We start from the raw sequence: 12961 nt of genomic DNA on the forward strand, positions 1-12961 counted from the left end.
AAATAAATAAATAAATAAATAAAATTTAAAAAAAAATAGGCTTCTATTAAAAAAGAAAACTGCCTTATAGATGGTTACATTTATAATTCATCCTTTACATCTTTCAGTGAATCGTTACTCACCTTGCACAGACAATGAAACGCTTCTGAGAAGATCTAAAAATGAGACTTTCCCCCTTTGTCCAGAATTCCCTCTGATTTGGGACAGTTTCAAAGACAATGGAGTAATGCCAGGAATACCGGGGAGAATGTCTGCCTTTCCCTTCTCTTTTTATGAGCAGAGTTGTTTTACACAGTATATCACTTCAGAACTAACGATGAAAGAGGTTTGCCATGTTGAGGTTGTTTTGTTTTGTTTTGTTTTGTTTCCTGGCAGAAACCATACCCAAGTATCGAATCGAACCTCAGTCAATCCACAGGTAGGAGTTCTGGGCAGCTGAGGGTGTCTCTAAAACCAGAGGGGCATTTGACTGCGGAGCTGCTGGAAGATGAGGATACAGACACAGGTGTCTATGGTCTCATAGAAAACGTAAAGTATTTGTGATTACATCAAACTAAAGTCTACTTTAACCACAGCCCAACTCAGTGGCAATATTTGATATTAGCCAACGATTAAACTGTACCAAATATTACATAGCAAGTAGGCCATTATCCACATTTGTTTATTCTTTCTCAGAAACACTGTTCAGTCCCCCTTACCTAATTTGCTTTTTTGTCCTAAAACCCTTGTATTTTTGTACCCAAACACTCTTTTCTTCCCTTTTCTCCCCTCCCTTCCCCTCTTTATCTTCCCTAATTTCATTGGCTTCTGAATGTGCAGATGGACTATGGCTACCTGATTTCACTGTGAAACCTTTACCTTTATTCACTTTCTTTGTGAAATTAGAAGAAAGAACAGAGCAAGTCATCGGTTAGTTGAAAGCTTAGGGTTTCTGAGGGCTCTGTCTCCCAAGCTCCAATAGAATCTATAGTCTTTCAGTCATATAATCTACAAGCAACGCAAATTTCTTCTAAACCAACTTTTGTTTTGTTTTTTTTTAACATGATTATAATGTATAAGAATGAGGCTGTTTTGCTCAAATGTCCAGAACAATGCCTGGCACATACAAGGTACCAAAAAAAGCTAGTTGAATAAGGGGTCAAGGGCTGAGGCTTACACTAATTTCTTCAACTATTCAACAAATATTTACTGAGTGCTTAGTGCATACTAGTTGCTCTGATAAGTATTAGGGAATCTAGGGGCAAATCTTTTTCTGGAGAGAGACAAATAAATGAGAAATTTCAAAACTCGTGTACAATGTAGGGTTTAGCACAGGGCATTCTAGGGACGGATGTAAAGTGTCACCTAACCCAGTATCAGCAGGGTCATGAAACACGTATTCATTCAACAGATAATACTTAGTATGTGCCGGTTACTGTTCCAGGCACGTTGAGAGAGGCCAGGCTCAACTGGCATATGTCTTTGTCCTTTGCCCCTGCCCTTTCTGTCATCTGCCAGCTGCAGTCTTGCCACCATGAGCTTTCAAAGGATGAAAGCCAGAGGCTGAGGATGGCCGAGCAGAAGTACAGAGGGGCCTGGGGCTCCGAGGCGGCCGCAGAGCCACAGCGGCAGCAGCCCCTCCAGATCTCTTGTGCAAGAGAAAAAGAAAACGACCAAACTCCGTTGTCTCACCGCGTTATGTTACTCTCTCCATTCTTATCGTTTTAAAATATATAGTCTGTGTGATTTTTTTGCTATTGCTGTTTCAGTTTGTTTTTATATTCCTCCTGATTAGTTTGAAGGTTTGTTTTTTTGTTCTAGTGGTTATCTTTATGACTTTACGTTATGCACTTTAACCTTTACTGCTTTAAATGGGGTCTGTTACTGACTATGAATTATCATCCCATTAGTATATTCTGCTTTCCCTAATTCTCTCCTTTCCCTTTACCATACAGCGTTGTTAGATGATATTTTCTCAGCTTCTCTTGTAATACTTGCAAATACTTCTACCAGTATAACTTATCTTTGAGTTATCATTTGCCACACAGAAGTGAAAGAGAAGAAAATCAGCTTATCTCCCATTACCTCTGCCCTTCTTTCCCTTTCCAGCTTTTGCTAGTTGGAGCATCAGTCTCTGGGCGATTGGGACATGAGGGAAGGGTGAAGGGATATGGGCTCCCACCTTTCTGGAGGGAGTTCATGATCCAGAGAGAGAAGAAGCAGTGAAAACCATTTTGTCTCGTTGCTTTCAGCAACAGTTGTGCACTGTAGGCTTCTTTTCACAAAGCCATATGGGCAGCTTCACACAGCGGAATGCTGGAGATTTCATTCAGCTTTTCAAGACCAGGTGCCCAACCCCTATGCAGCAAAAGCACAAAGCAGATGTCCTATGTGGAAAACCGGCTGTGTGCTGGGGACTCCTTTACATTCTAATCCATTATGTCAGCCCATGTGGAAGCACTGCTAATATCTTCTCCACTCCTGGGTTTTCTCTGCCTGCTCCAAAACCCTCTGTTCCGCCTGGGCCTGGCTGTGGCAAAGAAAATGGCTGGTGATCTCAGCCCACCTATGAAGGGCTCTTCCCTTTCTGAATTTTCATTCATCTAGTCCTCTTTGCTTCTATAATCATCTGTTATCTTTAAAAATATGACGGGCAATGACCTGGAGGTCCAGTGGTTAGGACTCCGCGCTTCCGCTGCAGGGGGCCCAGGTTCGATCCCTGGTCGGGGAACTAAGATCCTGCAAGCCTCGCGGTGTGGCCAAAATAAAAATAAAAATAAAAATATGACGTGTGTTTGAAATTACTATCTTGAAAAGATATCTGCACCCCCATGTTCATAGTAGCATTGTTTACAATAGCCAAGACACGGGAACAACCTAAGTGTCCGTTGATGGATGACTAGATAAAGAAAATGTTATCTATGTATCGATAATGGAATATCATTCAGCCATGAAAAAGAAGATCCTGCCGTTTGCGACAACATGCGTGAAACTTGAAGACATTATGCTAAGTGAAATAAGTCAAACAGAGAAAGACAACACTGTATGATCTCACTTATAAATGGAATCTAAAAAAAACACAACTCATAGATACAGAGGACAGATTGGTGGTTGCCAGAGGTGGGGGGAGGGTGGGGTGTGGAGGAAATGGGTGAAGGAGGTCAAAGGTACAAACTCCCAGTTATGAGATAAATAAGTCCTGGGTATGTAAGGTACAGCATGGTGACTATAGTTAACGGTGCTGTATTGTATATTTGAAAGTCGCTAAGAGAGTAGACCTTAAAAGTTCTCATCACAAGAAAAAATTATGTAACTGTGTGGGGTGATGGATGTTGACTGAGCTAATTGTCGTGACCATTTTGCAATATATGCATGTATTGAATCACTGTTGCACACCTACGACTAATTCAGTCTTACATGTCAGTTATATTTCAGTAAGCCTCAGGGTGGGGAGAAACTAAACATTTAAAGAGTAAAACTTTTAAGAAGTCCTTACTGAAAAAACTGATGTTTTTGGTATTTTTCTTTTTATAGTTTCCTAGTTGTTGCATCAGGAGCCGTGTCCTACCACTCCCTGTTATACTCTACAGAAACAGCATTCTGAACCCTTAAAGATTTAGTGAAATTATCAATACGTACTGGGATTCCCAGCTGAACTGGCCTTTGTCTGGAGCCTCAGGAAGAAGTACTGCTGCCTCACAGCTTTCCGAGGCCAGAGCACTTTTCCTGTCATGTTATTTCAAAAGAGGCACTGCTCATTGCTATCCTACCACTTGCAGTTTCTTTAAAACTATGAAAAGAATAGCTTGTCAATAGCTAGAACACGTGCAAAAAAAGGAGGCAAGCGAAGATTATAGGAAGGCCAAGGGAGCATCGCACCAAGCTTACTGTCCTGTCCACACGCTCAGGACACGAGTCTGTGGGTCTGGTTATCGCAGCTCACTTTTACTTACACACCTCCCCATCCCAACCCCAGCTCCCGAGGACATAGATGCTATTGAGCAGTCTGGTTAGGAAAATTGTGTCATTTAATCTTCGAAGCAATTCATGCAGTCTATATGATTATCAATACTTCCATTTTAGATAAGGAGATGGAGGCTCAGGGGGATTAAATAACACGCCCACCATCACACAGCTGATCCATGTAGTTAAGACCATGAGAAGGAAGAGACTCCTTCCCCACCCCCTGCGCAGGCCCTGCCTGTTCCTGTCCTCCGAGCCAAGGACCAGCTGTCTCTTGAGAACCGGTCTTGCTTCACACTGCTGGCGGTCTGTTTAGTGGTGTCCGCTCCCAGCCCTCACTTCATCCCCCAGATCTCTGGAGGCCTGGCGGTGCCCTCCTCCTGCAGGCCTTCACGTACTGGGGAAAACCTCCGTGTTCCCTTCACTCTGCTTTCATTTCTGTTCCTTCCCCTTTTGAAGGGAAAGAAACACACACACACACACACACACACACACCCTTAATGCTTCTAAAAAAGAAGATCAAAATCTCCCATCTAAAGTGATTTTTCCCGCTTTTATTTTTTTCTTTTTTGGTCTCAGTGACAGGATATTTTACATCCCAGTTAAGGTTCCTCTGTTGATCTATGAAATTTTAAGTTTTTATATCTTGAGGCTCTGCCTATAATTCTCTTTTCAGGAATTGTGATGAATGGGACACACACACACACACACACACACACACACACACACACACACGCTATTTTCTCCCTTGAGGTTTAGTCTTAATTGTGTAATATGATATTATCCCATCCAGTTGCATTTTTCATTTTGGATATTGTAGTTTCCCTCAAAAATTAAAAGTTAAAAAATTTTAATTTGTGCCTTTTTATATCTTCTGTATCTTTCCTTAACATCTTCAATCTTCTAACTTCTTAACCGTATAGGTTGCAGTTATAATGACTCTTTTGATGTTATTGTATATTAGTTGTGTTATTTGTATCATTTCTGGAGAAGTTGCAACTGATTGGGTTTTGTTATCATCATGGCTTGTATTTTCCAGGCTTCTTGCATACCTGGTAGTTTTTGATAGGATGCCAGAAGTTATGATTTTACCTTTTCGGGTGCCACATATTTTTTCATTCTTATAAATATTCTTAGACATGGTTAAGTTACTTGAAAGCATTTTGATTTTTCCAGGTTAGGCTTTCTTTTTTTTAAATAAATTTATCTATTTATTTAGTTTTGGCTGCGTTGGGTCTTTGCTGCTGCGCGCGGGCTTTCTCTAGTTGCGGCGAGCGGGAGCTACTCTTCAGTGCGGTGCGTGGGCTTCTCCTTGCGGTGGCTTCTCTTGTTGCAGAGCAGGGGCTCTAGGCACGCGGGCTTCAGTAGTTGTGGCTCACAGGCTAGGTTGCTCCGCGGCATGTGGGATTTTCCTGGACCGGGGCTTGGACCCGTGTCCCCTGCATTGGCCGGCGGACTCTTAACCACTGCGCCACCAGGGAAGTCCCCAGGTTAGGCTTTCTTAGGTGGGATCAAAGTAGTGTTTTGTCACAGGTTAATTTTTTCCTGCTTCTGAGGCAAGAAGTAGTAGCACTCCCTTTGTAGTACTCTACTGAATATCCTTTGAGTTTTTAGGTCTTCCACTCTGGCTCTTGGGACTAATTCTGTCTTGTGCTTTTAAGTGACCTCCTTCCTTGGCCTCTGGTAGTTTCATTACAGACAAGTGCTTGTCAATAATCAACTGACGCAGAACCCTCCGCGACCTAGAGAGTCATTTCTCTGTGTAGCTGGTTCTTTTCTCGGTTTTCCCTGCTGACCCTAACCGCTCTGCTTTCCCTGTGCCTCCACTGTTCCCTCCTGGACTCGGGGAGACTGCCCAGCTCTGCCGGGGGCCTCCAGCACGGCCGCTTGCCCCAGCAGCCAGCTGTGCCCTCACGAGCTACCTCATTCCCCATCTCCAGGTGTCGCCATTCTTTCTTGTCTGATGTCTTGAGAGCCCTAGAATAGCAGGTCTTTGGATAAAGAAATTCCCAGCTTGGTGACATCCTGAAATCCACTGACCATAGTTTTTGTGTCATTTTTTTTTTTTTTTTTTTTAAATGTTTGTGTGTCTACTCATTTTTTTTTTTTTTTAATATTGGTACATTTATTTATTTATTTCGAAAGGGAACGCTATTTATTTATTTATTTTTGCCTGTGTTGGGTCTTCGTTTCTGTGCGAGGGCTTTCTCTAGTTGTGGCAAGCGGGGGCCACTCTTCATCGCGGTGCGCGGGCCTCTCACTATCGCGGCCTCTCTTGTTGCGGAGCACAGGTTCCAGACGCGCAGGCTCAGTAGCTATGGCTCACGGGTCTAGTTGCTCCGCGGCATGTGGGATCCTCCCAAACCAGGGCTCGAACCCGTGTCCCCTGCATTAGCAGACAGACTCTCAACCACTGCGCCACCAGGGAAGCCCTGTGTCATTTTTATGTGGATAGAAGTGTTACCTAGTCCTGACTCCTTCTTGCTATGACATTGCATGTTGACAATAATCCATTCATGTCAAAATTTTATTCTTCATTCATACATTCATTTGATTACTATTTTGACCTTAAGAGCACTACCATGCTGATCTTATTGCACTTATTGATGAATATAATATAATGTCTTATTTATAATATAATATAATGAATGTACTGATTATCAAGTCACCTGGATTTACACAGTTTTTAAAGTTGAAGTGTTGGACTTTGTCTCTGGCATGATGCATCTGAGGTCTAAAAGAAGTAGTATAAGTGAACAAATTGGCCCATACCGGTCAAATGACTAGTCTGAAGTCAGCCAGCGCGTCACTGTCTGAGGCAGGTGGCTCTCGGGAGCATGATTTCCAATCACTTGTCCTAACCTCCAGACCACGCTTTCCATCATTTAAAACCCTGCTCACGGTTAAGGAAGAACTGTTTGCTTTGTTTGCGTACTTAGGTCAAACGGTAACTCCCAAGTCTGGATGTGTCACAGGTAGATCTAGAAATTCATTCATAGAATAGCATATACCAGTTTCCCCTTCTTATCACTGCAGGAAATAACAATTATATTTGCAATAGTTCGACCATAAAAGAAACCTTGCCCATGGTACAGGCATCTGAAAATGAAATCGCATTCAAGACTGATTTGAGGTAGTGGATCCTTCAGTATTGTGATCTGGAAAGGGATAAACTCAGGGACGTAAAGTGACCTGGAAGAGGCTGGGTATCAGGAGGCTTCAGCTATGCTCTCAGTGGCACAACTCTCTGTGTCAATTTTCCATTTGTTTATATACACCAGTGATTCCAAAGAAATATTACCCTAGGCCACACATGCCCATTTTTTCCCTTCAGATTTGGTGTAGAAGTCATTTTATACCACTCATAAAAGTAACAATGATAGCTGATAATAAAGTGAGGTAACAGATGTAAAATCATCTCAGACATTTTAGATCACTTGATCTAATCTTTAACATTATCCTTTGAGACAGATGTCATTATCCCCATTTAACAAATTAGACAGCTGAGTTTCAAAGAGATTAATTTTCTAACCGGAAGGGTCAAAACTTGGAATAGAACTGAAGTCTGACTTCAGAGTTTGTGCTTGTTCCATGGTTTTCAGCTGATTCTCAAAATCACTGCTTTGTGACCAAAGTCGACAGCACTGCAAGGTGCCGCTTCCCTTAGTGTGTGAGCCCAGTGCCCCCTGAAGGCTTTCTCAGCACCCCAAAGAGAATATCTTTCCCATCTCGCACCAAGTTATTCCCTTCCTTGGGTACTCCTGAGGGCTCCCCTTGTAGCTTCCTTTTTGCATCTCTGTCTTTCCCAAGTGGGAATCTGGTTTGGGGATTCTCTCACGTGTGTGGAGCCCACAGTGCAGAGTTAAAGCTCTTTCCTGGCAACTTTTCTTCCTTAGCTGAAAGGTACCCCTTGCCCCATCACCTGCATCACTTGCTTTCTTGTCCTAGGCAGCTCTCCTCACAGAAATTTTTATCAGTGTATGAAGACTGTAGTTTTTAACAGTGTGTTAGGACCTTCACCTAATTTTCAAGTATGATTTAGAAGCTTTAGCTCTTTCAGTTCAAGATTAGAATAATAATGTATCATCTTCTGCAATTTTTAGGACACGGCTTGTGAGTTGCATGCCTCATTGAACATCCCTGATCAAAACTCACTCTTGTTTTGGGTTTCAAATTTATCGATTGCATACTGATTTTGAGTGTATTTTGTAAATTTTAGTGTAGGGGAGTTCTTTACAGAGTGTGTTGTCCTTAAAGTTAGTGTTTTAAGATCACTCAGTAAGACAACATTTTGTGCCAAATATGAAAAAACATTTTGATGGCAGTCAGCTCAGAAAGAAGTATGAGACCGACTTTAATAATATGATTCCAAGGTACCTTATGAGAACCCTGCAAACCATGGGGGTTTCCATTAGAAAAACATTAAAATTTAGTTCTGTGAAATCTAGGGGCTTTCTGATGTTAAGCTGTAACACATCTGGACTGAAAATTTAAATCTCGTTTCATAAGCATCCTGTGTCAGTTTCTTTGCAGTGCAGGAAATAGGTTCAAAAAAAGATGAGAAAGATATACAATAGCTATGCAGGATGCCTGCATACTGGTTCATACTAATGTGGCCATTTCCGGGAATCAGTGGTTGATTATTATTCACGTGATGTACTTAAAGTACAGTGATGGGAGACTATCCACATTCAATCAAATTCTCAAGCATCTTTGCGCATGCAATCACCTGTTCTTTTTCTTTTCTTTTTTTTAAATTTATCTATTCATTCATTTATTTTTGGCTGTGTTGGGTCTTCGTTTCTGTGCGAGGGCTTTGTCTAGTTGCGGCAAGCGGGGGCCACTCCTCATCGCGGTGCGCAGGCCTCTCACTATCGCGGCCTCTCCCGTTGCGGAGCACAGGCTCCAGACGCGCAGGCTCAGCAGTTGTGGCTCACGGGCCCAGTTGCTCCGCGGCATGTGGGATCCTCCCAGACCAGGGCTCGAACCCGTGTCCCCTGCATTGGCAGGCAGATTCTCAACCACTGCACCACCAGGGAAGCCCCACCTGTTCTTATACGTACCATTAATGCTAACATGTAGACACATGCATATGAAATTGTATATATGCTTTCTCATGTTTCTAGTTTTATGTCTCATTCAAGAAACATTTTAAGAGAATTCACTTCACTTCTGAAATATTATGCTTGTAAAGAATCTCAAAAGAACTTTACTAGAAGACCACACTGGTTTAAAAATGTTTAACCATTAACTCATAGATTTTTAGAGCCTAAGCACCATTTTTCCCCATATATCAGTTTGTCTTTACTAGAATGCTATGAGATAGATCTTATTATTCTTATATTTTACAGTGGAAAATCCAAGCTCAGAGATTTTTTTTTTAAAACCTGCTTAAGGTCACAGATGGAATAAGAAATACGTATAGTGAGAACTCACTATGCGCTACGTTTTACGTGTATTCATCAATCCTCCAAGGAGCCAGGAAAAAAGGACAACTTTATCTCCATTTGACGATGAGGCACCACAGCTTTGAGAGGTTAATTCACAAATCTGAGATAAAATAATTAGCACAATTCAGGGCTAGAGTTCTTGGTGCCGGGTGTCTGATTGATACCCAGTGACTGTCCGCTCCACCGTATTTTCTTTCCCTGGTCCATTGAGGAAGGCAGAGTGAGCACACACAGCCAGGGCCTCCGACTCCGTTGACCATAGAGTATCTACTTGAAGATGGGTCAGTTTTATAAATACAAGAATTAATTGGTGCGGAAGTTTCAACACATTGATGGTTTACATGATGTATTACTCATGAGAGTACAGCTGCAGACTCATCTGCCCAGGAGACATCCTTGGCTAGGAGTGACAGAAGATGCTTTAGTGGCTCAGCAGCGAATGTCTGGACTAGCCTCTTATCTAAAACGGTGCCCTTGGGCGTGACTGGTTGCCATTATGATCGTAAATACAGATAAAACGTAATCAAAAGAAAATCTCTCCAAGATACTTCCCGTAACTGTTTGAAACACATACCCTGCATCCTTCACAAAGCCTTGACTTTGATTCAGCCCCTGACCTTCCCAGTCCTGTAAACTGAGATCAGATTCCCCGGAGATCAACTTCAAAGCTGCCCATAGAACACGTGTCAACTTCAAAGCTGCCCATAGAACACGTGTATTCGTCACCCCCCTGCCCTGTCCTCAGAGGTCCATTCTCCTTCTCAATTTCAGTCTCACTCTTGAACTCCCCCCCCCCCCGCCCCTGTGACATCTCATGTGACGGAAGTGTTCCAGCTGACAGTGGGTCAAGTTCTCTTCCAAGATGGTGGCAGCATAAGGCATTCTATATCTGACTAAATAAATGGCTCCAAAACTTCGGAAAATGCCAGTGTGAAAGCTAGTGGCCACAATTAGTCACAAGCTGCATCAATCAAGAGAGACCCTGGCTCTTTACCTCCACTTGAACATCTTTTCTCAGCCTGGGACTCAGGGTAAGAGCCCCGGCTGGAAGCTCAAGCAGGAAACCTCACGCAAGGCACACGCAACTCCTGAAAATGAAGATGTGGCTGCAGACAGATGCCTTGTGTGAGTGACAGCTGGGAGTTACATCTGTAGCTGGGGAGGAAATGTGACTCACCACCTTAACCTTGAAGATGCTGGTTGAAAAATCCAACATAAGTCACAGATGCAGTTATGAGTCTCGTTCTGGACTGCACTTTCCAGTGCCCTTCACAGTTGTCTTCAGGAAGTGCCTGGGTCATTTCACCATGAAAGCATTTATTCCCGGTGTATTTTAATCAGTTCCTGTGATGATTAGAGGGAAGGGACTGTAGTTCGGGGTTGTCACTTGGCAAGCCACGTTAGCCCCACAGAATGCTTACTCTGAATAGTCCTCAATTTTTGGACCTTCAAAGCTCATCTTAAAAGGAGATTGCTTAGCTATTCATTATCAAAGTGAGTTCTCATGGAGTATTTTTTAAGCAGAGGCCAGATCATCCTAGGAACTGTACATACGGGTTCAAGGCTGGCTAGAGGGCCGGGAAAGCCTGAGGGGAAAACAGCTTTCTGTGCCTTGAGGGTGATTCTCAGGTCTGAAAGTGGCACAGACGCGGGGTCCAGGCGCAGAGAGCTCGAGAAGAAACCACTGCTTCCTCACAGAATCTCATAGCCTCGTGCAGTGGCTCGCGGGAGGCTCACAGTTTCTGAATAACTTTAAGTAGGGCAGCAGAAGGCCGCAGCTTAGGAGCTTTTTACTTCTTTTGGGTTCTTTTTTTTTGTCTTTTTGGTTAAAATCTTTACTTACTAAGAGGCAGTTTTGAAGACTTCTGAGGAATACTGTGGAGGAAAGAACACATTTATGGTTAAAGATAAGTTCTAGTGAAAGGAGTGGTATTTTAACTTCTAACTTATTTTCAGGGTTGGAATGTGACTGTCATCACATCCTCTATCCTCCCTTCAAGTGAAGACATTTAATTAGTGCGTAGTGTACACGATTCAAAGGAATTCAATATTCAAAGAGTTTTGTTTTTTTTTTTTTTTTTTTTTACCCAGTGGAGAAAGTGCTGCTTGCTAATTGCCCAATTGTGTTTGATACATGGCGGAATAAAATCAGTGTTTTTAGAGAAGTACAGCAGAGTGGCATGAGACTGGAAGGTGTAAGACTTGCCGTAGAGGCATCAAGTTCAGTGCCCAGAAGTTGTCCCTTCCTTTCGGACCTTGCCTCTTCTGTCCACAGACCCCCGATGATCTGGCCCATCTTAGCTATAGATGGAGTGACCTGAGAGTGGGATCGTAAACTCTTTCATCTACTATTGTAGTTAAATAAAAAACACTTTCAATTAGCGTATCAAAAACTTTGGAAGTCTTGATTAAATCGTAGACCTGGTGATCTGTAGGAAAAAATGAAATTCGAATTCACTTAAGGGGTGGTTTTTAAAAACTTTCTATTCTGATATAAATTTAGGCTTAAGGCTTAGAAACATACTACAGAGTTCATGTATAATTTTTATCCACTTCCCTTCATTTTAACATCTTATGTAATCTCTTTACAATGAGTAAAACTAGGAAATTAACATTGGCACAATACTATTAACTAAACTAGACTTCTAAATCAGGTTTCCCCAGTTTTCCACTTTCTGCTTACCCTTCAGATTGGCCAAAAATTAAAAATATTTGATAATAACATCTGTTGATAAGGATATACAAATAATTGGAGCTCTCACATATTGGTACCAATACTTGGTCAAGTAATTCAGTGATGTCTAGAACTGTGCTGTCCCAGAGAAGAGCCATAGCCACTTGTGGCTGTTGAGTTCTTGGAATGTGGTTAGCATAGAACACACATGTCAAAGAATTGAGTTCCACAAAAGAATGTTAGATACATTATTGATATTTTTTAATATTAGTTATATTTTGAAATGATAATATTTTGGAGATATTGTATTAAATGAAATATATTATTAAATATATATTAAATAAAATATATTGTTGATATTGTTTCTTTTAACACGGGCACTAGAAAGTTTAAAATTGCCTTTGGGGGGACTTCCCTGGTGGTCCAGTGGTTAAGATGCCATGCTTCCACTGCAGGGGGTGTGGGTTTGATCCCTGGTCAGGGAAGTGAGATCCCACATGCCACATGGCATGGCCAAAATATAGAAAAAATAAAAAATAAAAATATAAAATAACCTATGGGGATCAATTTATATTTCTGTTGGACACACTGATCTTGAATGTAAATGGAGAATTAACCCTACAACTCAGATATTTTAGATACATTCTAAAGAAGTCTTCATACTTTTGCATGAAGAGACATATGCAGGACTTTCATTGTATTAATTTTTGTAATAACAAAATTACAAACAACTTGTGTGTTTATCAATAGAAGAATACATAAATAAGTTATAATATATTTATATATGGAAACAATTCAGTAGTACAAGATAATCTACATGTACTGATCAGTATAGATAATATTGCAAACAAAATGATTAAAAAAAGCAAACTGTACATGATTCAGTAAAATATTA

At 41.6% G+C, this 12961-nt stretch overlaps 1 protein-coding gene across 3 annotated transcripts in view; it reads left to right on the plus strand.

Moving 5' to 3' along the window:
• LOC309630376 (uncharacterized protein) overlaps window positions 1-12961 on the plus strand; it is a gene marked incomplete at its 5' end in the record, with an annotated part of 1321579 nt that overhangs the window by 241980 nt on the left and 1066638 nt on the right. The window contains one exon of one of the 3 annotated variants that reach the window (XM_082395558.1): window positions 1498-5997. The exons of the other annotated variants lie outside the window; for them this stretch is intronic. Of the gene's footprint in view, window positions 1-1497; window positions 5998-12961 lie in introns of those variants that run through there. 3 annotated transcript variants of the gene reach the window in all.

This window comes from Balaenoptera borealis, assembly GCF_965194805.1.
Source record: "Balaenoptera borealis genome assembly, chromosome: 1".
Taxonomy (NCBI): domain Eukaryota; kingdom Metazoa; phylum Chordata; class Mammalia; order Artiodactyla; family Balaenopteridae; genus Balaenoptera; species Balaenoptera borealis.